Genomic DNA, 24,545 nt, shown 5'->3' with positions numbered 1-24,545 from the left:
AGCTTGATCCACCTCTATTCCCTTGTTCAAAATTTTGTGCCCAAGGACAATTCCTTCAGTCACCATAAAGTGACATTTCTCCCAGTTTAAAACCAGGTTAGTCTCTTGGCACCTCTTTAGAACAAGTGCTAGATGGTCAAGACAGGAGTTGAATGAGTCTCCAAATACTGAAAAGTCATCCATGAAGACTTCCAGAAAATTTTCCACCATATCAGAGAAAATAGAGAGCATGCATCTTTGAAAGGTTGTAGGTGCATTGCATAGACCAAATGGCATCCTTCTGTATGCAAATACTCCAGATGGACATGTGAATGCTGTTTTCTCTTGAGCCTGGGGATCTACTGCAATTTGATTATAACCTGAATATCCATCTATGAAGCAATAGTATTCATGACCTGCTAGTCTTTCTAGCATCTGGTCTATGAATGGTAAAGGAAAATGATCCTTTCTGGTAGCTGTATTGAGCCTTCTTTAATCAATACACATACGCCACCCTATAATTGTTCTTGTAGGAACCAGTTCATTTTTTTCATTATGAACCACTGTCATGCCACCCTTCTTAGGGACAACTTGGACAGGGCTTACCTAGGGGCTATCAGAAATAGGATAAATAATCCCAGCCTCTAGTAATTTAGTGACCTCCTTCTGCACCACCTCCTTCATGGCTGGATTCAGCCGCCTCTGTGGTTGAACCACTGGCTTAGCGTCACCCTCCAATAGGATTTTGTGCAAGCATTTGGCTGGGCTAATGCCCTTAAGAGCATTGATGGACCACCCAAGGGCTGTCTTGTGTGTCCTTAGCACTTGAATTAGTACTTCCTCTTCCTGTGGCTCTAAGGTAGAGCTTATGATCACAGGTAAGGTATCACCTTCTCCCAGAAATGCATATTTCAGGGATGGTGGTAATGGTTTGAGCTCGGGTTTAGGAGGTTTTTCTTCTTCCTGAGGGATTTTCAGAGGTTCTATTATTCTCTCTGATTCCTCCAGATCAGGCTGAACATCTTTAAAGATATCCTCTAGCTCTGATTCGAGACTCTCAGTCATATTGACCTCTTTTACCAAAGAGTCAATAATATCAATGCTCATGCAGTCATTTGGGGTGTCTGGATGCTGCATAGCTTTGACAACATTCAACTTGAACTCATCCTCATTGACTCTCAGGGTTACTTCCCCTTTTTGAATGTCAATAAGGGTTCGGCCAGTTGCTAGGAAAGGTCTTTCTAGAATGAGAGTTGCACTCTTGTGCTCTTCCATTTTCAGCTCCACAAAGTCAGTGGGAAAGGCAAATAGCCCAACCTTGACAATCATGTCTTTAATCACGCCTGATGGGTATTTAATGGAGCCATCAGCAAAGTTGGAGACATATCCGGGTTGGTTTCACTTCATCAGTCAACCCAAGCTTTTTGATAGTAGATGCAGGTATTAGGTTGATACTTGCCCCAAGATCACATAGAGCTTGCTTGGTACAAGTACCCTCTAATGTGCACGGTGTCATAAAGCTTCCGGGATCTTTAAGCTTCTCAGGTAAGCTTTTCAGAATGACTGCATTGCATTCTTCAGTGAGGTAAACTTTTTCAGTTTCCCTCCAATCCTTCTTATGACTTAAGATTTCTTTCATGAACTTAGCATAAGAGGGTATTTGCTCAAGTGCTTCTGCAAACGGAATCTTTATTTCAGGAGTCCTGAGATAGTCTGCAAAGTGGGCAAATTGCTTATCCTGTTCCGCTTGGCGGAGTTTCTGAGGATAAGACATTTTGGCTTTGTATTCCTCAACCTTAGTTGCTGTAGGTTTATTGCCTGGAGATGTGGGTTGAGAAGCCTTTTTACAGGGGTCGCTATCAGCACTTGTATGTGTCTGATCTCCCACTGGCGTTTGAATGCCAGGGGTGGAAGCTGGAGTGGCGTTAGATGCCAACTCCTCACCTGTTTCTGGCGTCTGAATGCCAGAACTGTGTTTCCTTTGGGCGTTCAACGTCAATTCCTTGCTTGTTTCTGGCGTTGAACGCCAGGACTGAGCATGGTATGGGCGTTCAACGCTAGCTTTCCACCCATTTTTTGGCGTTTGAGCGCCAGAATTATTCCTCTCTAGGCTCTTACTGTCCTCAGATGGATTTTGGGTAGTTTGCTCAATTCTTGGCTTCCTGCTACTTTAAAGTGAGGTATCTAATGTTTTTCCACTTCATAATTGAACTGCTTGGCACTCTTCTGTTATTTGTTTTGATAACTGCTGTTCTGTTTGCTTTAACTGTACTTCCATATTCATATTAACCATTCTTGTTTCTTGTAGTATCTCCTTGAATTAGGCTAGCTGTTTTGTTAGAAAATCCAGTTGCTGATTGAATTCAGTAACTTGTTCTGCAGGTATGAGTTCAGCAGTTACTGTTTTAGTCTCTTCTTTCAAGGAAGGTTCACTGCTCAGGTACAGGTGCTGATTTCTGGCCACTGTATCAATGAGCTCTTGAGCTTCTTCTATTTTCTTTCTCATGTGTATAGATCCACCAGCTGAGTGGTCTAGAGAAATCTGAGCTCTCTCTGTAAGCCCATAATAGAAGATGTCTAACTGCACCCATTCTGAAAACATTTCAGAGGGGCATTTTCTTAGCATCTCTCTGTATCTCTCCCAGGCATCGTAAAGGGATTCATTATCTCCTTGTTTAAAGCCTTGGAGGAAAATAATGATTCAGAAATTTTTCTGACAGCTGTTTCTATGTCTTTATGCTGTCCTTAGGTTGGTTATTTAACCACCTCTTAGCTTGGTCTTTTACAGCAAATGGATGACCGGAATACTGTGTCAGCAATTCTTAAAAACTGTGCCAGAAACTCTGTAGGTTCTTCCTGTAGAAGATCGGAATACTGGCAACTTTGCTGCACCATGATAATGAGCTGATGATTCAACTCAAAACTACTGACTCCGATAGAGGGTATACAGATACTACTCCCATATGAAGCAGTAGTGGGGTTAGCATATGACCCCAGAGTCCTTCTGCACTGTTCATTTCCACTTAAGTCCATGATGGAAAAAGGAAGATGATGTGGATTTATTTTATTTATTTTTTTAAAAAATAATTTCTGAAATAACAAAATAAATTAAAATAAAGACTAAAATAATAAATAAAAAGAAATAAAAAAATAAAAATAAAAATAAAAAATTTGAAAGTATATTTTTTTTTGAAAAATTTCGAAAAGTGAGGAGAGAGAAAGTGATTAGGATATTTTTGAAACTGAAATCTAATTTTATTTTATTTTTTTAAAAATTCAAAAATATGGCTTAAAATTAGTTAGAAAATATATTTTTTTGAATTTTGAATTTTATGATGAAAGAAAAACACACACAAAAACACAGGACTTAAAAATTTTTAGATCTAATGCTCCTTGTTTTCAAAACTTTTGGAGGGAAAACACCAAACTTAAAAATTTTAAGATCAAAACACAAGGAAGACTCAAGAACACCTTGAAGATTCACAAGAACACCAAGAACAAAAGAAAGAACACCAAACTTAAATTTTTTAGAAAATCACAATAAATTTTCGAAAATTAAAGAAAGTTTAACAAGAAAACACCAAACTTAAAGTTTGGCACAAGATTTAATCAAAGAAAAATTATTTTTGAAAAAGTTTTAAAAGGAAGATACCCAATTGCCTAGAACATAAGCCAACACTCTAGCCAACTGAGCTATAAATGTAACGTGTTTTAATATTGTATATAAAAATATATTTTTTTGAAAACTAATATTTTGAAAAAGCACAAGGAAACACGAAAAATACACAAAATAGGAAAAATCAAAGATCAAACAAGAAAATTTGACAAGAAAATATGAAATATGCAATTGACACGAAACTTAAAGTATAAAACTAAACTCACTTAAAAAATTAAAATTTAATAAGGAAAAATAATATTTGTGAAAAAAATTTTGAAAAGAAAATAAAGGACACAGATTTAATGACTCTATAGCAACAAAAATAAATTATTCCTAATCTAAGCAACAAAATAAACCTTTAGTTGTTCAAACTCGAACAATCCTCGACAACGGTGCCAAAAACTTGGTGCATGAAATTGCAATCACACCTTTGCAATCCGCACAACTTTCCAGCAAGTGCACTGGGTCGTCCAAGTAATACCTTACGTGAGTAAGGGTCGATCCCACGGAGATTGTTGGTATGAAGCAAGCTATGGTTATCTTATTAATCTTAGTCAGGATGCCAATAAGGTTCTTTGAATTTAATTGTAAAAAGTGAAAGTGTTTGGAATAAGTAATTGTTACTCAATAATGGAGAATATGTTGGAGTTTTGGAGATGCTTTGTCCTCTGAATTTTAGCTTTTCTCTTGTCCTCCTCTTCACACACGCAAGGCTCCTTCCATGGCAATCTGCATGTAGGGCATCACCATTGTCAGTGGCTACTTCCCATCCTCTCAGTGAAAATGATCCAAATGCTCTGTCACAGCACGGCTAATCATCTGTTGGTTCTCGATCATGTCGGAATAGGATCCATTGATCCTTTTGCGTCTGTCACTACGCCCAACAATCGCGAGTTTGAAGCTCGTCACAGCCATTCAATCATTGAATCATACTCGGAATACCACAGACAAGGTTCAGACTTTCCAGATTCTCATGAATGCCACCATAAATTCTAGCTTATACCACGAAGATTCTGATTAAGAAATCTAAGAGATACTCATTCAATCTGATGTAGAACGGAGGTGGTTGTCAGGCACACATTCATGGATTGAGGAAGGTGATGAGTGTCATGGATCATCACCTTCTTTATAGTGAAGCGCGAATGAACATCTTAGATAGGAACAAGCATGTTTGAATGGAAAACAGAAATAATTGCATTAATTCATCGAGACGTTATAGAGCTCCGCACCCCCAACAATGGAGTTTAGAGACTCATGCCGTCAAACAGTATAAAAATTCAGATCTAAAAATGTCATGAGATATAAAATAAGTCTCTAAAAGTTGTTTAAATACTAAACTAGTAACCTAGGTTTACAGAAAATGAGTAAACTAAGATGGATAGTGCAGAAATCTACTTCTGGGGCCCACTTGGTGTGTGCTGGGGCTGAGACTTAAGCTTCTCACGTGCCTGGGCTGTTTCTGGAGTTAAACGCCAGGTTGTAACCTGTTTCTGGCATTGAACTCCAACTTGCAACCTGTTTCTGGCGCTGAACGCGAGACTGCAAAATGGAACAGGCGTTGAACACCAGTTTACGTCGTCTATCATCGTGCAAAGTATGAACTATTATATATTGATGAAAAGCCCTGGATGTCTACTTTCCAACCCAATTGAGAGAGCGCCAATTGGACTTCTGTAGCTTCATAAAAGCCATTACGAGTGCAGGGAGGTCAGAATCCAACAGCATCAGCAGTCCTTTTTTAGCCTAAATGAGATTTTTGCTCAGCTCCCTCAATTTCAGCCAGAAAAAAACCTGAAATCACAGAAAAATACACAAACTCATAGTAAAGTCCAGAAATATGATTTTTGCCTAAAAACTAAAAAAAATCTACTAAAAACCAACTAAAACATACTAAAATCTACATGAAATTACCCCCAAAAAGCGTATAAAATATCCGCTCATCAACTATACTACACCTACTTCCAAATTTGATGGAAGAAGCATCTCAATCCCTGCCATTGGAGCAAACAATTTTGTCCTGAAACCTCAACTAGTTGCTCTAATGCAACAGAACTGCAAGTTTCATGGACTTCCATTAGAAGATCCCTATCAGTTCTTAACTGAGTTCTTGCAGATCTGTGAGACTGTTAAGACTAATGGAGTAGATCCTGAAGTCTACAGGCTCATGCTTTTCGCTTTTGCTATAACAGACAGAGCTAGAACATGGTTTGACTCACAACCTAAAGATAGCCTGGACTCTTGGGATAAGCTGGTCATGACCTTCTTGGCTAAGTTCTTTCCTCCTCAAAAGCTGAGCAAGCTTAGAGTGGATGTTCAGACCTTCAAAGAAAAAGATGGTGAATCCCTCTATGAAGCTTGGGAAAGATACAAGCAGATGACCAAAAGGTGTCCTTCTAACATGCTTTTCAGAGTGGATCATTTTGGATATATTCTATTATGGTCTATCTGAGTTCTCTAAGATGTCACTAGACCATTTTGCAGGTGGATCCATTCACCTAAAGAAAACGCCTGCAGAAGCTCAAGAACTCATTGACATGGTTGCAAATAACCAATTTATGTACACTTCTAAGAGAAATCCTGTGAGTAATAGGACACCTCAGAGGAAGGGAGTTCTTGAAATTGATGCTCTGAATGCCATATTGGCTCAGAATAAAATGTTGACTCAGCACGTCAACATGATTTCTCAAAGTCTGAATGGATGGCAAAATGCATCCAACAGTACTAAAGAGGCATCTTCTGAAGAAGAAGCTTATGATCCAGAGAACCCTACAATGGCAGAGGTAAATTACATGGGTGAACCTTATGGAAACACCTATAATTCCTCATGGAGAAATCATCCAAATTTCTCATGGAAGGATCAACAAAAGCCTCAACAAGGCTTTAATAATGGTGAAAGAAGCAGGCTTAGCAATAGCAAGCCTTTTCCATCATCTTCTCAGCAACAGACAGATAATTCTGAGCAAAGCCCCTCTAGCTTAGTAAACATAGTCTCTGATCTATCTAAGGCCACTTTAAGCTTCATGAGTGAAACAAGTTCATCCATCAGAAATTTGGAGGCACAAGTGGGCTAGCTGAGTAAGAAAATCACTGAAACTCCTCCTAGTACTCTCCCAAGCAATACTGAAGAGAATCCAAAAAGAGAGTGCAAGGCCATTGACATAATCAAAATGGCCAAACCTAGAAAGGAAGGGGAGGACATGAATCCCAATGAGGAAGACCTCATGGGACGTCTCCCAGACAAGAAGGAGTTCCCTATTGAGGACCTAAAGGAATCTGAGGCTCATATAGAGACCATAGAGATTCCTTTAAACCTCCTTCTTCCATTCATGAGCTTTGAAAACTATTTTTCCTCTGAAGTGGATGAAGATGTAATTAGAGAGCAAGTTGCTCAATATCTAGGAGCTATCATGAAGCTGAATGCCAAGTTGTTTGGTAATGAGACTTGGGAAGATGCACCTCCCTTGCTCATTAGTGAACTAGATACATGGGTTCAGCAAACTTTACCTCAAAAGAACAAGATCCTGTTAAATTCTTAATACCTTGTACCATAGGCACCATGATCTTTGAGAAGGCTCTGTGTGACCTGGGGTCAGGCATAAATCTTATGCCACTCTCTGTAATGGAGAAACTAGGGATCTTTGAGGTACAGGCTGCCACATTCTCATTAGAGATGGTAGACCAGTCAATAAGACAAGCTTATGGATTGGTAGAGGACGTGTTGGTAAAGGTTAAAGGCCTTTACATCCCTGTTGATTTCATAATCTTAGACACTAGGAAGGATAAGGATGAATCTATCATCCTTGGAAGACCCTTCTTAGCCACAGCAGGAGCTGTGATTGATATTTACAGAGGAGAGCTAGTCCTTCAATTGAATGGGGACTACCTGGTGTTTAAAGCTCAAGGATCTTCCTCTGCAACCATAGAGATGAAGCATGAAAAGCTTCTCTCAATACAGAATCAAACAGAGCCCCCACAATCAAACTCTAAGTTTGGTGTTGAGAGGCTACAACCAAACTCTAAGTTTGGTATTGAACCTCCACATTCAAACTCTAAGTTTGGTGTTGGGAGGTCCCAACAATGCTCTGAGGATTTGTGAGGCTCCATGAGAGCTCACTGTCAAGCTATTGACATTAAAGAAACGCTTATTGGGAGGCAACCCAATTTTTATTTATCTATATTTTTATTGTTTTTTTAAGTTTTATTAGGTTCATGATCATGTGGAGTCACAAAATAATTACTAAAATTAAAAACAGAATCAAAAATAGCAGAAGAAACAGCACACCTTGGAGGAAGAGCTTACTGGCTTTTAAACGCCAGTAAGAAGCATCTGGCTGGCGTTCAATGCCAGAACAGAGCATGAATCTGGCGTTGAATGCCAAAAACAAGCAGCAGTCTGGCGTTTAAACGCCAGGATTATACCCTGAGGAGAGCTGGTGTTAAACGCCTGAAACAAGCATGGAACTGGTGTTTAACGCCAGAAACATGCTGCAGATTGGCGTTGAACGCCCAAAACAAGCATAGAGCTGGCGTTGAACGCTAGAAACAAGCATCAATCTGGCGTTGAACGCCAGGATTGCATGCAGAGGCCATTTTACATGCCTCATTAGTCCAGGGATGATAAATCCTTGACACCTCAGGATCTGTGGATCCCACAGGATCATCTCAGGATCTGTGGACCCCACAGGATCCCTACCTACCTCAACTCACATTCTCTCTTCTTCACACAATCCAATAACACTCTTCCCCAAAAACCCTTCACCAATCACCTCAATCTCTCTTCCCCATCATCTCTTCACCACTCACATCCATCCACTCTTCCTCATAAACCCCACCTACCTTCAAATTCAAAATCCCTTTCCCATGCAAACCTACCATAATGACCGAACCTACTACCCTCTCCCTCCACTATATAAACCCCTCTATCCTTCTTCATTTTCATACATCACAACCCTCTCTTCTCTCTCTTGGCCGAATACACACCCCTCTCCCTCTCCTTCATATCTTCTTCTTCTTCTTCTATACTTTCTTTTCTTTGCTCGAGAGCGAGCAACATTCTAAGTTTGGTGTGGTAAAAGCATAGCTTTTTTGTTTTTCCATAACCATCTATGGCACCTAAGGCCGGAGAAACCTCTAGAAAGAGGAAAGGGAAGACAAAAGCTTCCACCTCCGAGTCATGGGAGATGGAGAGATTCATCTCAAAGGTCCATCAAGACCACTTCTATGAAGTTTTGGCCAAGAAGAAGGTGATCCCTGAGGTCCCTTTCATGCTCAAGAAAAATGAGTATCCGGAGATCCAACATGAGATCCAAAGAAAAGGTTGGGAAGTTCTGACTAACCCCATTCAACAAGTCGGAATCTTAATGGTTCAAGAGTTCTATGCCAATGCATGGATCACTAGGAACCATGATCAAAGTATGAACCCAAATCCAAAGAATTATCTTACAATGGTTCGGGAAAAATACTTAGATTTCAGTTCGGAAAATGTAAGGTTGGCGTTCAACTTGCCTATGATGCAAGAAGATACACGCCCCTACACTAGAAGGGTCAACTTTGATCAAAGGTTGGACCAAGTCCTTATGGAAATATGTGTGGAAGGAGCTCAATGGAAAAGAGACTAAAAAGGCAAGTCAGTTCAATTGCGAAGACTGGACCTTAAACTGGTGGCTAGAGGATGGTTGGAATTCATCCAATGCTCCATCATCCCTACTAGCAACCGATTTGAAGTAAATGTGGATCGGGCCATCATGATCCATAGCATCATGATTGGAGAGGAAATAGAAGTTCATGAAGTCATCTTTCTTGAATTCTACAAAGTAGCCGAAAAGTCCTCCACTATGGCAAGGCTAGCTTTTCCTCATCTTATTTGCCATCTATGCTACTCAGCTGGATTTGTCATAGAAGGAGACATCCTCATTGAAGAGGACTAGCACATCACTAAGAAGAGGATGGAGCAAACAAGAGAGGCCATCCATGGATCTCAAGAGACGCATGAGGAAGCTCATCATCAAGAAATCCCTGAGATGCCTCAAGGGATGCACTTTCCTCCAAACAACTATTGGGAACAACTCAACACTTCTCTAGAAGGATTGAGTCATGATATGAACCAATTAAGGGTGGAACACCAAGAGCACTCCATCATTCTCCATGAGATTAGAGAAGATCAAAGAGCTATGAGGGAGGAGCAACAAAGGCAAGGAAGAGACATAGAGGAGCTCAAGAATATCATTGGTTCTTCAAGAAGAAGACGCCACCATCACTAAGGTGGACTCATTCCTTAACTTCCTTGTTCCTATTTCTCTATTTTTTTCGGTTTTAAGCTTTATATTTTTCTATGTTTGTGTCTTTATTACATGATCATTAGTGTCTAGTGTCTATGTCTTAAGGCTATGAATAATTCCATGAATCCTTCACCTTTCTTAAAAGAAAAATGCTCTAATATAAAAGAACAAAAAGTACATGAGTTTCGAATTCATCCTTGAAATTAGCTTAATTATATTGATGTGGTGACAATACTTTTTGTTTTCTGAATGAATGCTTGAACAGTGCATATTTTTTTATCTTGTTGTTTATGAATGTTAAAATTGTTGGCTCTTGAAAGAATGATGAATAAGAGAAATGTTATTGATAATCTGAAAAATAAAAAAAAATTGATTCTTGAAGCAAGAAAAAGTAGTGAAGAACAAAAGCTTGCGAAAAAAAAAGTGGCAAAAAAATAAAAAAAGAAGAAAAAGCAAGCAGAAAAAGTCAATAGCCCATAAAACCAAAAGGCAAGGGTAAAAAGGATCCAAGGCTTTGAGCATTAATGGATAGGGGGGCCCAAGGAAATAAAATCCAGGTCTAAGCGGCTAAATCAAGCTATCCCTAACCATGTGCTTGTGGCATGCAGGTCCAAGTGAAAAGCTTGAGACTGAGTGGTTAAAGTCGTGATCCAAAGTAAAAAGAGTGTGCTTAAGAGCTCTGGACACCTCTAACTGGGGACTTTAGGAAAGCTGAGTCACAATCTGAAAAGGTTCACCAAGTCATGTGTCTGTGGCATTTATGTATCAGGTGGTAATACTGGAAAACAAAGTGCTTAGGGCCACAACCAAGACTCATAAAAGTAGCTGTGTTCAAGAATCAACATACTTAATTAGGAGAATTAATAACACTATCTAAACTCTGAGTTCCTATAGATGCCAATCATTCTAAACTTCAAAGGATAAAGTGAGATGCCACAACTATTCAGAAGCAAAAAGCTACAAGTCCCGCTCATCTAATTAGAACTAATATTCATTGATGTTTTGAGATTTATAGTATATTCTCTTCTTTTTATCCTATTTGATTTTCAGTTGCTTGGGGACAAGCAATAATTTAAGTTTGGTGTTGTGATGAGCGGATAATTTATACGCTTTTTGGCATTGTTTTTAGGTAGTTTCTAGTAGGATCTAGCTACTTTTAAGGATGTTTTCATTAGTTTTTTTGCGAAATTCACATTTCTAGACTTTACTATGAGTTTGTGTGTTTTTCTGTGATTTCAGGAATTTTCTGGCTGAAATTGAGGGACATGAGCAAAAATCTGATTCAGGCTGAAAAAGGACTGCTGATACTGTTGGATCCTGACCTCCCTGCACTCTTAACGGCGTTAGAAAGTAGACATCCAGAGCTTTCTAGCAATATATAATAGTCCATACCTTTTTCGAGTTTAGATGACGCAAACTGGCGTTCAACACTAGTTCTATGCTGCATTCTGGAGTAAAACGCCAGAAACACGTCACAAACCAAAGTTAAACGCCAAAAATACGTTACTACTTGGCGTTTAACTCCAAAAGAAGCCTCTGCATGTGTAAAGCTCAAGCTCAGCCCAAGCACACATCAAAGTGGGCCTCGGAAGTGGATTTCTGCACTTAGAGTTATTTCTGTAAACCCTAGTAGCTAGTTTAGTATAAATAGAACTTTTTACTATTGTACTAAGTGTCAGGTCTTTTGACCATTCGGTCTTTTGATTGATCCTTAATCAGTGTATGCGATTTAGACCTTCATGGGGGCTGGCCATTCGGCCATGCCTGGACAATCACTTGTGTATTTTCAACCGTGGAGTTTCTACACACCATAGATTAAGGGTGTGGAGCTCTGCTGTACCTCGAGTTTTAATGCAATTACTACTATTTTCTATTCAATTCAGCTTATTCTTGTTCTAAGATATTCGTTGCACTTCAACATGATGAATGTGATGATCTGTGACACTCATCATCATTCTCACCTATGAACGCGTGACTGACAACCACTTCCGTTCCACCTTAGAACGAGCGAGTATCTCTTGGATTCCTTAATCAGAGTCTTCGTGGTATAAGCTAGAATTATTGGCGGCCATTCTTGAGAATCCGGAAAGTCTAAACCTTGTCTGTGGTATTCTAAGTAGGATTCAAGGATTGAATGACTGTGACGAGCTTTAAACTCGTGATTGTTGGGCATGGTGACAGACGCAAAAGAATCAATGGATTCTATTCCGACATGATCGAGAACCGACAGATGATTAGCCGTGCTGTGACAGAGCATTTGGACTATTTTCATTGAGAGGATGGGATGTAGCCATTGACAACGGTGATGCCTACATACAGCTTGCCATGGAAAGGAGTATGAAGCATTGAAGGAAGGCAGTAGGAAAGCAGAGATTCAACAGGGACAAAGCATCTTCATACACTTATCTGAAATTCCCATCAATGATTTACATAAGTATCTCTATCTTTATTTTATGCTTTATTTATTATTAATTTTTGAAAACCATTATAATCATTTGAATCAGCCTAACTGAGATTAACAAGATGACCATAGCTTGCTTCATACCAACAATCTCCGTGGGATCGATCCTTACTCACGTAAGGTTTATTACTTGGACGACCTAGTGCACTTGCTGGTTAGTTGTGTGAAGTTGTGAAGAATATGAGTGAACCATAGTAGTGTGCACCAAGGTTTTGGAGCCATTGCTAAGAATTGTTCGTTATGAAAAAGAGTAAATCACAATTTTGCCTATCAGCAATCTCAAAGCTGGAAGCACAGGTGGAAATTCTATCCAAGCAGATTCCAATGCCCACACATACATTTCCCAGTGACACCATGGCCAATCCGAGAGGGAAATACAAGGCTATTATACTCAGAAGCGAAAAAGTTACCGAAGAAGTAACCACAAGCAAGAGCAACCAAGTAGAAGAGGTTGCAGAAAAACATGGCAACAAGAACGAAGAAGAGGCCCCTGCCACACGTTCACCAAAGCCAACCTTAAAGCCTTATGTGCCAAAAACACCATACCCACAGAGGCTGAGGAAAGATGGGAAGGATGGCCAGTTCTCTAGATTCTTAGAGATCTTCAAGAAGCTCCAAATCAACATACCATTTGCTGAAGTATTAGAGAAAATGCCACTTTATGCCAAAATTTTGAAGGAGCTCATGACAAGAAAAAAAACTGGGAAGAAAAAGAGACCATAGTGCTGACAGAGGAGTGTAGTGCCATCATACAAAAGAAACTTCCTCAGAAAATGAAGGACCCAGGAAGTTTTCAAATCCCCTACATCATAGGGGATATCAATATTGAAAAAGCCTTATGTGACCTGGGAGCCAGCATCAATCTCATGTCTCTAACCATGATGAGGAGGATGAAGATTGAGGAGGCCAAACCAACAAGAATGGCTCTCCAATTGGTTGACAGAATATTTAAGTTTCCACATGGGGTAGTGGAAGACTTGTTGGTGAAAGTGGGAGAATTCATTTTCCCAGCCGAGTTTGTTGTGCTAGATATGGAAGAAGAGGCTAACACATCAATCATCCTAGGAAGGCCATTCCTAGCTACTGCTGGAGCCATCATTGATGTGCAAAAAGGGGAACTAGTCTTGAGATTGCATGAAGAAAAGATGGTCTTCAACGTCTTTAAGGCAATGAGCATAGGAGAGTGCATGATGGTAGACACCATCGAACACATAGTTCAAGGAGTTTTGGAAGAAGAACAATTTGAAGGAACTATGGAGTTAGAACAACAAGCATCAAGTGGAGAACTATCACAAGGAACCAGGAAAAATTCGGACATGTTGAACTATAAGGATAACAAGGAAGTGGAGGTACCTAAATTAGAGCTGAAGACCCTACCACCAAGCTTGAAATATGCATACTTGGGTGACAACAACACTTACCCAATGATCATAAATTCAAGCTTGAGTAAAGAACAAGAAGAGGAACTTATCCAAGTGCTGAGACAACACAAGGATGCTATAGGCTAGACACTTTCAGATTTAAAAGGGATCAGTCCTCCAATATGCATGCACAAGATCCTACTTGAAGAAGATGCCAAACCTTCAAGGCAACAACAAAGGAGGCTGAATCCAACCATGAATGAAGTGGTTCAAAAAGAAATGTTGAAGTTGTGGCAAGCAAGGGTGATTTACCCCATCTTAGACAGCTCTTGGGTAAGCCCGGTGCAAGTAGTCCCAAAGAAGGGAGGGATCACCGTTGTGTCAAATGAAAATAATGAAGTGACACCCACAAGGACAGTGACGGGATGGCATATGTGCATTGACTATCGGAAACTCAATGAAGCTACCCGGAAATACCACTTTCCCCTGCCCTTCATGGACCAGATGCTTGAAAGACTCGGAGGGCATGAATACTACTGCTTCCTAGATGGTTACTCTGGCTACAACCAAATAGTTGTAGATCCTAAGGACCAGGAGAAAACATCTTTTACTTGTCCCTATGGAGTCTTTGCTTATAGGAGAATGCCCTTTGGATTGTGCAATGCACCTGCAACATTCCAAAGGTGAATGCTCTCCATCTTTTCTGACATGGTTGAGAAGTTCAAAGTAGTGTTGATGGACGACATTTCCGTGTTTGGAAACTCATATTTTGATTGCCTATGTCATCTTGTCCTGGTGCTAAAAAGGTGCCAAGAAACCAACCTGGTTTTGAACTGGGAGAAGTGCCATTTTATGGTAACTGAGGGGGTGGTTCTTGGTCACAAGATTTCTAAAAATGGCATAGAAGTGGACAATGCAAAGGTGGAAGTAATAGAGAAGTTACCTCTACCTTGCAATGTCAAGGTAATCAGGAGTTTTTTGGGACACGCTGGGTTCTATAGGAGGTTTATTAAAGATTTTTCAAAGATTGCAAAACCTCTTAGCAACCTACTTGTCTCAAATACCCCTTTTGTCTTTGATAGAGAGTGCATAGTAGCCTTTGATGAACTTAAGAATAGACTCTCCTCTGCATCTATTATAGCACCACCTAGTTGGGATATATGATGCATCTGATTTTTCTATTGTGTCGTTCTAGGACAGAGGAAAGACAAGCTAGTACATGTTATTTACTATGCTAGCAAGGTCCTTAATGAGAATAAAAGGAACTACACCACTACAGAGAAAGAACTTTTATCCATAGTCTTTGCTTTTGCCAAGTTTAGATAATATCTTATTGGCTCTAAAGTAATTGTATTCACTGATCATGTAGCACTCAAGTACTTACTTACCAAACAAGAATCTAAGCCCAGATTAATAAGATGGATCCTGCTACTCCAAGAGTTTGACATTGAGATTAAGGACAGGAGTGGAGCAGAGAATAAAGTGGTTGACCACCTCTCAAGGATTCCACAAGGAGAAGAAAAAGCACACCAATTTGCAGTGAATGAGAGCTTCCCTGATGAGCAGTTGATGATGATCCAAGTAGCCCCTTAGTTTGCATACATAGCTAACTTCAAGGCTATTGGGGAACTACCAACCAACATCAACAAACACATGAGGAGAAAGCTAATCAAAGATGCCAAACACTACATATGGGATGACCCCTATTTATTCAAAAAGTGTGCTGATGGAATCTTAAGAAGGTGTGTCTCCCATGAGGAAGGGCAGGAAGTACTTTGGCAGTGCCATGGATCCGCATATGGAGGCCACTTCAGTAGAGAAAGAAATGCAGCAAAGGTGCTTCAATCCAAATTTTACTGGCCAACAATGTTCAAGGATGCTAAAGAATTGGTGTTAATATGTGATGAATGCCAAAGAGCCGGTAACCTAACCAAGAGAAATGAGATACCACAGTAATTCATACTAGAGCTTGAACTATTTGATGTTTGGGGAATTGACTTTATGGGACCCTTCCCATCTTCCCACTCAAATAGTTACAAATTGGTGGCTGTCGATTATGTTTCAAGATGGGTAGAAGCCATAGCCACTGCGACAAATGACAACAAGATTGTAATAAGCTTCTTGAGAAGGAACATCTTCAACAGATTTGGAGTTCCTAGAGCCCTCATTAGTGATGGAGGGACACACTTCTGCAACAAACAACTTGAGACACTCCTTCTCAGGTATGGAGTCAAGCACAAGGTGGCAACTCCATACCACCCACATTCCAACGAACAAGTCGAGATTTCAAACAGGGAACTAAAAAGAATTCTTGAAAAAATTGTTGGAAGCTCAAGAAAGGATTGGTCCAAGAAGTTGGATGATGCCTTATGGGCCTACAGGACAGCCTATAAGACACCCATTGGGATGTCTCCATACCAACTAGTATATGGCAAGGCTTGTCACTTACCAGTTGAGCTTGAATATAGAGCATTCTGGGCTCTAAAAATGCTAAACTTTGATGAGCAAGCTGCTGGAGAAAGGAGACTTATGCAACTCAATGAACTGGAAGAGTTCAGGAACCAAGCATATGAATGCAAAAATCTACAAAGAGAACACAAAAAAATGGCATGATCAGAGGATAGCGAGAAGGGAGTTCACTGAAGTACAAAAGGTGTCGTTGTACAATTCAAGACTCAAGTTCTTCCCTAGAAAACTTAAGTCTCGATGGTCAGGACCCTTTACCATACTCAAAGTGTTTTCCTATGGTCATGTAGAGATTATAGAGGACAAGACTCAGAGAACTTTCACTATCAATGGCCATAGACTGAAACACTACTTGGGAGGCTCTTTGGAGGAGCAGAGAGTGAGCTACGAGCTCAACTAAAGATGGAAGAGTGTCAAGCTAGTGACAATAAAGAAGCGCTAGTTAGGAGGCACCCCAACACCCTATATCCTTTTTATTTACTATTTTCTTAGAAGTAGCTTAATTTTGTCTATTTAGATAGTTTAGTTCAGTTTCACATTTGTGTCGCAATGCCATTTAGAAGTAGATCGCAAGTGGTAGATTAGGAAGTTTAATGTCAGTTTTGATAAGTAGAAGACCCTTACACTTCATTCCTTCTATTCTGGAAATGTAATTTGATGAATACATTTACTGATGATGAGTAATTGGGTTGAGAACTAGCTAAAAAGCTAAGTTTGGTGTGGCCATTTAACCACTTAATCTAGGCTTACCATCATTTTGATAAATTAATTTTGAAGAGTAAGCCCAGAGATTAAGGTTGGTGTGGCCACCACCACACAAGGATCACCTAAGCAGGCCCAATATTACTCAATTTGGAAGCATTTAATACATTGGTAAGAGCATAAATTGGTTAAATTGTGTTCATAAGAGGTTAGAATTAGAAAAATATGGAAGGATTAGTATCATTTTACCTCGTATGAACACATTAAAAACCCAATGATGAACCCAATTTATTAAGATGCAATGGGATTAAGTTTGGTGTCCCAAGGGACACCCATCAGTTGTAAATTCATTCACTCATATTAAAAAGGAATTTGGAGGGTTCTTTTGGTATTACTGATGGGGTTTCAGTTTCATTTTCAGGTGAGAGAAAGGGGCCCACGTGATTGGTAGCACATAAAGCAAAGAAGTCAAAATGTACTTGCACTTGGGACCTCGAAACATGCAGGAAGCAAAGAGGGATAGGGTTGGCGCCTCTTCCCACGCTAAGCGCCACTCCCCAAGTGGGAAAACATTGAATTGCATCTCTTCCCACCACTCGATCCACATTTTCCACCTCTATAAAAGCCCCTACCTTTTTCCCACCTCTCTTCACACTTCAAACCCCAACCTCACATACGAAAAGAACCCCAGCAATTTCTTCTTTCTTTTCATCTCTTTCTTCTTTTCCATACCTTCTTTTCCTACTTCTTTTTCTTGATTGGGACAATCAAGCTTTAAGTTTGGTGTTGGAGCAAAACTTTGTTTTGCTTGCATTCCCTTGCAACATCTCTCATCCCTCAAATTTTTTTTAAAACACCCTCTCTTACCCTAATGGCACCACCAAAAACCTCAGCATCAAAGAAAAGGAAGACTAAGGAGCCAACCTCTGAATCCTCAAGTTCGGGCTTTAATGAGTATAAGTTCCTCTCATCATTCATCCAAAACCAGTTTTATGGTTAGGTGAGTGAGAGGGGAATCATTCCAGAAGTGGGTTTTCAACTAGGGAGGAACGAGCATCTTGAGATCAACATTAAGATTAACAATAGAGCTGGGCACTCCTATGCAACCCACCAAGGAAGGTGGTAGGGAGATTGGTGAGGGAGTTTTATGCTAATGTTGTGGCTCAGCTAGGACAACCCTATGGCTATATTAGCTATGTGAGCGGGAAGTCCATTGATTATAGCCCCTCCAGCATAGAAAGGATGCTGATGGTGAAGTAGACAAGCTCCACTCAGAGCTTTAAGGAAAAGATGAAGCAACAAGATCCAGGATTTGATGAAATCCTCAATAAAATCTGCGTGTTGAATGTGCAATGGATAAATGACAAGGATGAGATACCCAACCAATTGAGAAGAAGGGATTTGAGCCCCCAAGCTAGAGGGTGGCTGGAATTTGTGAGAAGATCCTTAATCCCCACATCCAACACTTTAGAGGTGACCAAAGAGAGAGTCGTGCTCATCTATAGCATAATGAGAGGTGAGAACGTCAATGTTGGGGAATTGATTGCCAACAACATCAACAAAGTGCTGAAAAACACCAGTGACAACACAAGGTTGGCATTCCCCAGCATCATACAAAGGCTGTGTGATGAAGCTGGAGTTGAAAAGATCATTGATGAAGTGCTAGTGAAGCAAGACAAGCCTATAACCGCCAAGAAAATGGCTAAAGTGATAGCTGTTAACCCACTTCAAAGGGCTAGGAAGCATAGAGCTCATGCTCATGTACCCCAACAAGGGCCTCAACAACAAGAAGAGGAAGAAGAGGTAGAGGAGCAACCACATTTTCTAGTACTTCAACCACCACCATCATATCAACAATACCAACAATTCCCTGAAGGATTCAATTGGGAACAACTACAAGGAGACATACACCAGATGAATAGGAGATATCCACCACTTAAGAGAAGATGTCAACTAACTCAGAGAGCAACAACAACAATGGGACCACATGAATGAGAACATGCAATAACTCCAAGGAAGTATTGAGCAACTGAAGGAGCAGCAAGACTAGTTTGACTGGGGAGAAATACAAAGTGCACTCAACAAGATAGTGGAGCAAAACAAATGGCAGTAGAGAAACCTTACTGAGTTCAAACACCTTTATGATGCCAGAACCATCTCAAGGAGGCAATATGACATAAACACACAAGCGAAGCTGAATCACTTGTGTAATGCTGTGGCCGCTCTAAACCCAGGATATCCAACATTCATGCAAGGAATGGAGGAGTTGAGCGCAAGACAAGAAGAAATTCTGGCCAAGCACAAGGAGGATGAAAAGAACTACATGCGAAGGCTAGGATTTTGGAAACCCAAAGACACTAAAGCACAAGAAGGATCCTCCAAGAAAGATGACTCATCCCCGTCTAAGAAGAAAGACAAAGGAAAGGGGCCAATGAATTGAAGCTGCTCAAGGTTGTTAAGTCCCATGGTTGACATTCTCTAAATTCTGAATCATGTTTAAGTTTTTGTCTCTCTGTTTTATTTTCTATGTGATAATAAATTGCAACATTAGGATAGTTTATGTTTGAGAATTTAGCTTTCTTATGATTAAAGTCTTTTGTGAGTCCTTTGAATTACAAGAAAGTAAATGCAATGTTAATTTCAAGTCTTTTTCCAATAACAGTAAAGAATAGTTTGTCTCCATAAAGAGTTGTTGTGAGTTGTGCAAGAGCAATAGTGAAAGAGCCCAAGAACAAGAGAGATCATTCAAAAACTAAAGGATAAGGAACTAAGTGTAGAACCTTGAATGAATTGAAAGGAAAATGAGTCATGATAGGCAGCTAGTCTTAGAAGGTATGACAAGTGAAGGTTAAAAGGTATTCCTTGAACATCTATAGAACCAAGAAGTAGTAAGCAATAAAGACCCAAGGCTCTGAGCATCAACTACTAGGATAAAAAGGAAATTGAAAAGGTCAAAATAGTTTAAAACCCTAGTAGATGCTTGTGGTGAAGATATGTCAAGAAGAGACTTGGACAAGTAAATTCTTAGGGGTGTTTCAACACCTAGTACCTTAAAGCCAACTAGTTTGGGAGTGCTAATTGAAAGCCTAACTAAAGGGTTGTCTTAAGACAAAACACTTAGAGTCGTGGTCAATAAACAAAAAGAAAAGAACGGCCAAAAAGAAGATGAAATAACTCTTACTACTTCAAGGGGACAATCAATAAAGAGGACCCTTGAAGCCCACATTTGAAAGAACTCTCTAAGATCTAGAAGCTATCTATGACATTAAGACAAAAATATCCATGCATATGTTAAATACTTAGTCCTACCTTTAGTCATTCTTGCATCCATTAGGGGTCAAAGCCTCAATTCATAAAAGGACTACTCACAATGATTTGCTTGGGACAAGCAAAGCTAAGTTTGGTGTTGTGATGACTTGCATCATCTACCTTTTTTCTTGCATAAAAAGGACCACAAAAGTGAATAATCTCATTTGATCATTGCAATTCATGCAATAATTGATGAATATTTTAGAACATTGTTTTGAAATGAGTTATGCTGAATTACAGGTGAAAAAGACATCAAAAATGGGAAGAAAACAACAAAATAAGCTGGGCGTGTGAAACTGGCATGCCACTTGGAGCAAACACCACAAAAATGCACTGGCGTGGCACGCCAGTACTGAAGTCCAGAGGAGTTCTCAAACAATCACATGGGTGTGGCACGACAGGAGCTGGGTGGTGGACGAAATTGTGATTACTATCTTTTGAGCTTTAGCATATATTTACTCTTAGGGCACTGTTTATTTTCACAACTCCGTTCAACTAACCAGCAAGTGTACTGGGTCGTCCAAGTAATAAACCTTACGTGAGTAAGGGTCGAATCCACAGAGATTGTTGGTATGAAGCAAGCTATGGTCACCTTGCAAATCTCAGTTAGGGAGATTAAAGGGTAATTGTGATTATTGGAATGAATAAAAAAAGGAATAATAAAAAGGGATAGAATACTTATGCAGATTCATTGGTTGGAATTTCAGATAAGCGGATGGAGATGCTGTAGAGCCCAGGGACACCTGCTCTCCTACTGCTTCTACTCAGTCCTTCTTACTCCTTTCCATGGCAAGCTTTGTATAGGGTTCACCATCAACTGTGGCTACTTTCTTCCTCTCGGGGAAATATCCTATGCGGCTGTCACTCGCACAGCTAACCAGTCTGGAGGCATCACCCATGGCTGATGGCTACATCCCATCCTCGCAGTGAAAACTAATGCTCACGCACTCTGTCACAGTACGGCTAATCACCGGTTGGTTCCCTCCCCTACTGGAATAGAATCCCTCTTTTGCGTCTGTCACTAACGCCCAGCAGGTTACAAGTTTGAAGCACGTCACAGTCATTCATTACCGGAATCCTACTCGGAATACCACAGACAAGGTTAGACTTTCCGGATTCCCAGGATCCTACTCGGAATACCACAGACAAGGTGAGACTTTCCGGATCCTCATAAATGCCGCCATCCATCTAGCTTATACCACGAAGATTCTGTTGGGGAATCTAAGAGATACACATTCAAGCTCTTTGTTGCATGTAGAACGGAAGTGGTTGTCAATCACGCGCGTTCATAAGTGAGAATAATAATGAGGGTTATCTAACTCATCACATTCATCATGTTCTTGGGTACGAATGAATATCTTAGAATAAGAATAAAAGAGATTTGAATAAAAGACAATAGAATTGCATTAATACTTGAGGTACAGCAGAGCTCCACACCCTTAATCTATGGTGTGCAGAAACTCCACCGTTGAGAAATACATAAGCAAAAGAGGTTCAGGCATGGCCGAATGGCCAGCCCTCTCCATGATCAAGTGACCGAATGATCAAAGACTTAAAGTGGTCAAAAGATGTCTAATACAATAGATAAATGTCCTATATATACTAGACTAGCTACTTAGGGTTTACATGAGTAAGTAATTGATGCATAAATCCACTTCCGGGGCCCACTTGGTGTATGTTTGGGCTGAGCTTGATCAATCCACGAGCTGAGGCATTTCTTGGCGTCAAACTCCAGGTTATGACGTGTTTTGGGCGTTCAACTCCGGATCATGACGTTTTTCTGGCGTTTAACTCCAGACAGCAGCATGAACTTGGAGTTTAACGCCAAGTTACGTCGTCATTCTTCGAATAAAGTATGGACTATTATATATTGCTGGAAAGCCCTGGATGTCTACTTTACAACGCCGTTGAGAGCGCGCCAATTGGAGTTCTGTAGCTCCAGAAAATCCATTTCGAGTGCAGGGAGGTCAGATTCCAACAGCATCAGCAGTCCTTTTGTCAGCCTTCTTCAGAGTTTTGCTCAAGTCCCTCAATTCCAGTCAGAAATTACCTGAAATCACAGAAAAACACACAAACTCATAGTAAAGTCCAGAAATGTGAATTTAACATAAAAACTAATGAAAACATCCCTAAGAGTAGCTCAAACTTACTAAAAACTATATAAAAACAATGCCAAAAAGCGTATAAATTATCCGCTCATCACAACACCAAACTTAAATTGTTGCTTGTCCCCAAGCAACTGAAAATCAAATAGGATAAAAGAAGAGAATATACTATAAATTTCAGAATATCAATGAATATTAATTTAATTAGATGAGCGGGACTTGTAGCTTTTTGCTCCTGAATAGTTTTGGCATCTCACTTTTTCCTTTGAAGTTCAGAGTGATTGGCGTCTCTGGGAACTCAGAATTTCAGATAGTGTTATTGACTCTCCTAGTTAAGCATGTTGATTCTTGAACACAGCTACTTATGAGTCTTGGCCGTGGCCCTAAGCATTTTGTTTTCCAATATTACCACCGGATACATAAATGCCACAGACACATAACTGGGTGAACCTTTTCAGATTGTGACTCAGCTTTGCTAGAGTCCCCAGTTAGTGGTGTCCAGAGCTCTTAAGCACACTCTTTTTGCTTTGGATCACGACTTTAACCACTCAGTCTCAAGCTTTTCACTTGGACCTTCATGACACAAGCACATGGTTAGGGACAGCTTGATTTAGCCGCTTAGGCCTGGATTTTATTTCCTTGGGCCCTCCTATCCATTGATGCTCAAAGCCTTGGATCCTTTTTACCCTTGCCTTTTGGTTTTAAGGGCTATTGGCTTTTTCTGCTTGCTTTTTCTTTTTCTTTCTATTTTTTTTCGCCACTTTCTCTTTTTTTTTCGCAAGCTTTCTTTTTCACTGCTTTCTCTTGCTTCAAGAATCAAATTCATGATTTTTCAGATTGTCAATAACATTTCTCCTTGTTCATCATTCTTTTAAGAGCCAACAATTTTAACAATCATAAACAACAAGATCAAAAATATGCACTGTTTAAGCATTCATTCAGAAAGCAAGAAGTATTGTCACCACATCAATATAATTAAACTAAATTCAAGGATAAATTTGAAATTCATGTACTTCTTGTTCTTTTTTTTTTTTAAAAAAAATTTTCATTTAAGAGAGGTGAAGGATTCATGGAATTATTCATAATCTTTAAGGCATAGTTACTACATACTAATGATCATGAAGTAGATAAAATATAAAAAAAATGAAAAGTAGGAAAAAAAAATTTTAGAACAAGGAATGAGTCCACCTGAGTGAGGGTGGCGCCTTCTTGAAGATCCAATGGTGCTTTTTTGAGCTCCTTTATGTCTCTTCCTTGCTTCTGTTGCATGATCCCTAGTGATTTTGGTGTTTTTATCATTATTTGCTCCCAATAGTTGTGTGGAGGACAATTTATCCCCTGAGGTATCTCAGGGATCTCTTGATTTGCAGCCACATGTTCTACCACTGAGCTATGATGGCTTATATTAGTCTTTCCATCTCCCATGACTCAGAGGTGGAAGCTTTTGTCTTTTTCCTTGTTCCTGCTCATATAGGGAAGAAGAGAACAAGAAAAGAAAGTGGAATCATCTATGTCACAGTATAGAGATTCCTTTATGTTAGTAGAAGAAGAAAGGGAAGAAGAGTGAAGAAGAATGGGTAAGGATAGAGGTGGTGATTTGAGATGAAGAGAGGTGAAGAGAAGTGTTAGTAATTAAATAATTAAATAGAAGAAGAAAAGAGAAGAGAAATTTCGAAAATAATTTTTGAAAGAGAGGTTAGTAATTTTCGAAAATTAAAAATAAGATGAGATTAAAATTAAAATTTAAACAAAAAGAATTTTTGAAAAAGAGATGAGATATTTTCGAAAATTAGAGAGGGAGAAGTAGTTAGGTGGTTTTGAAAAAGATAAGAAACAAACAAAGAGTTAGTTAGTTGATTGAAAAAGATTTGAAATCAAATTTTTGAAAAAGATAAGAAGATAAGGAGTTAGATAAGATATTTTGAAATCAAATTTTGAAAAAGATAAAATTTTTGAAAAAGATAAGATAAAAGATAAAAAGATATATTTGAAAAAGATATTTTGAAAAAGATTTAATTTTTAAAAATAATTTCACTAACAAGAAACTACAAGATAAGATTCTAGAACTTAAAGATTGAACCTTTCTTAACAAGAAAGTAACAAACTTCAAATTTTTGAACCAATCACATTAATTGTTTAGCTAATTTTCGAAAATATGATATAAAGATAAGAAAAAGATTTTGAAAATATTTTGAAAAAATAATTTTGAAATTTTCGAAATTTATA

The sequence above is a fragment of the Arachis hypogaea genome, chromosome 7 (genome assembly GCF_003086295.3).
Source record: "Arachis hypogaea cultivar Tifrunner chromosome 7, arahy.Tifrunner.gnm2.J5K5, whole genome shotgun sequence".
In the NCBI taxonomy this organism is placed as follows: Eukaryota; Viridiplantae; Streptophyta; class Magnoliopsida; order Fabales; family Fabaceae; genus Arachis; species Arachis hypogaea.
Note: the sequence above shows the minus strand (reverse complement) of the source record.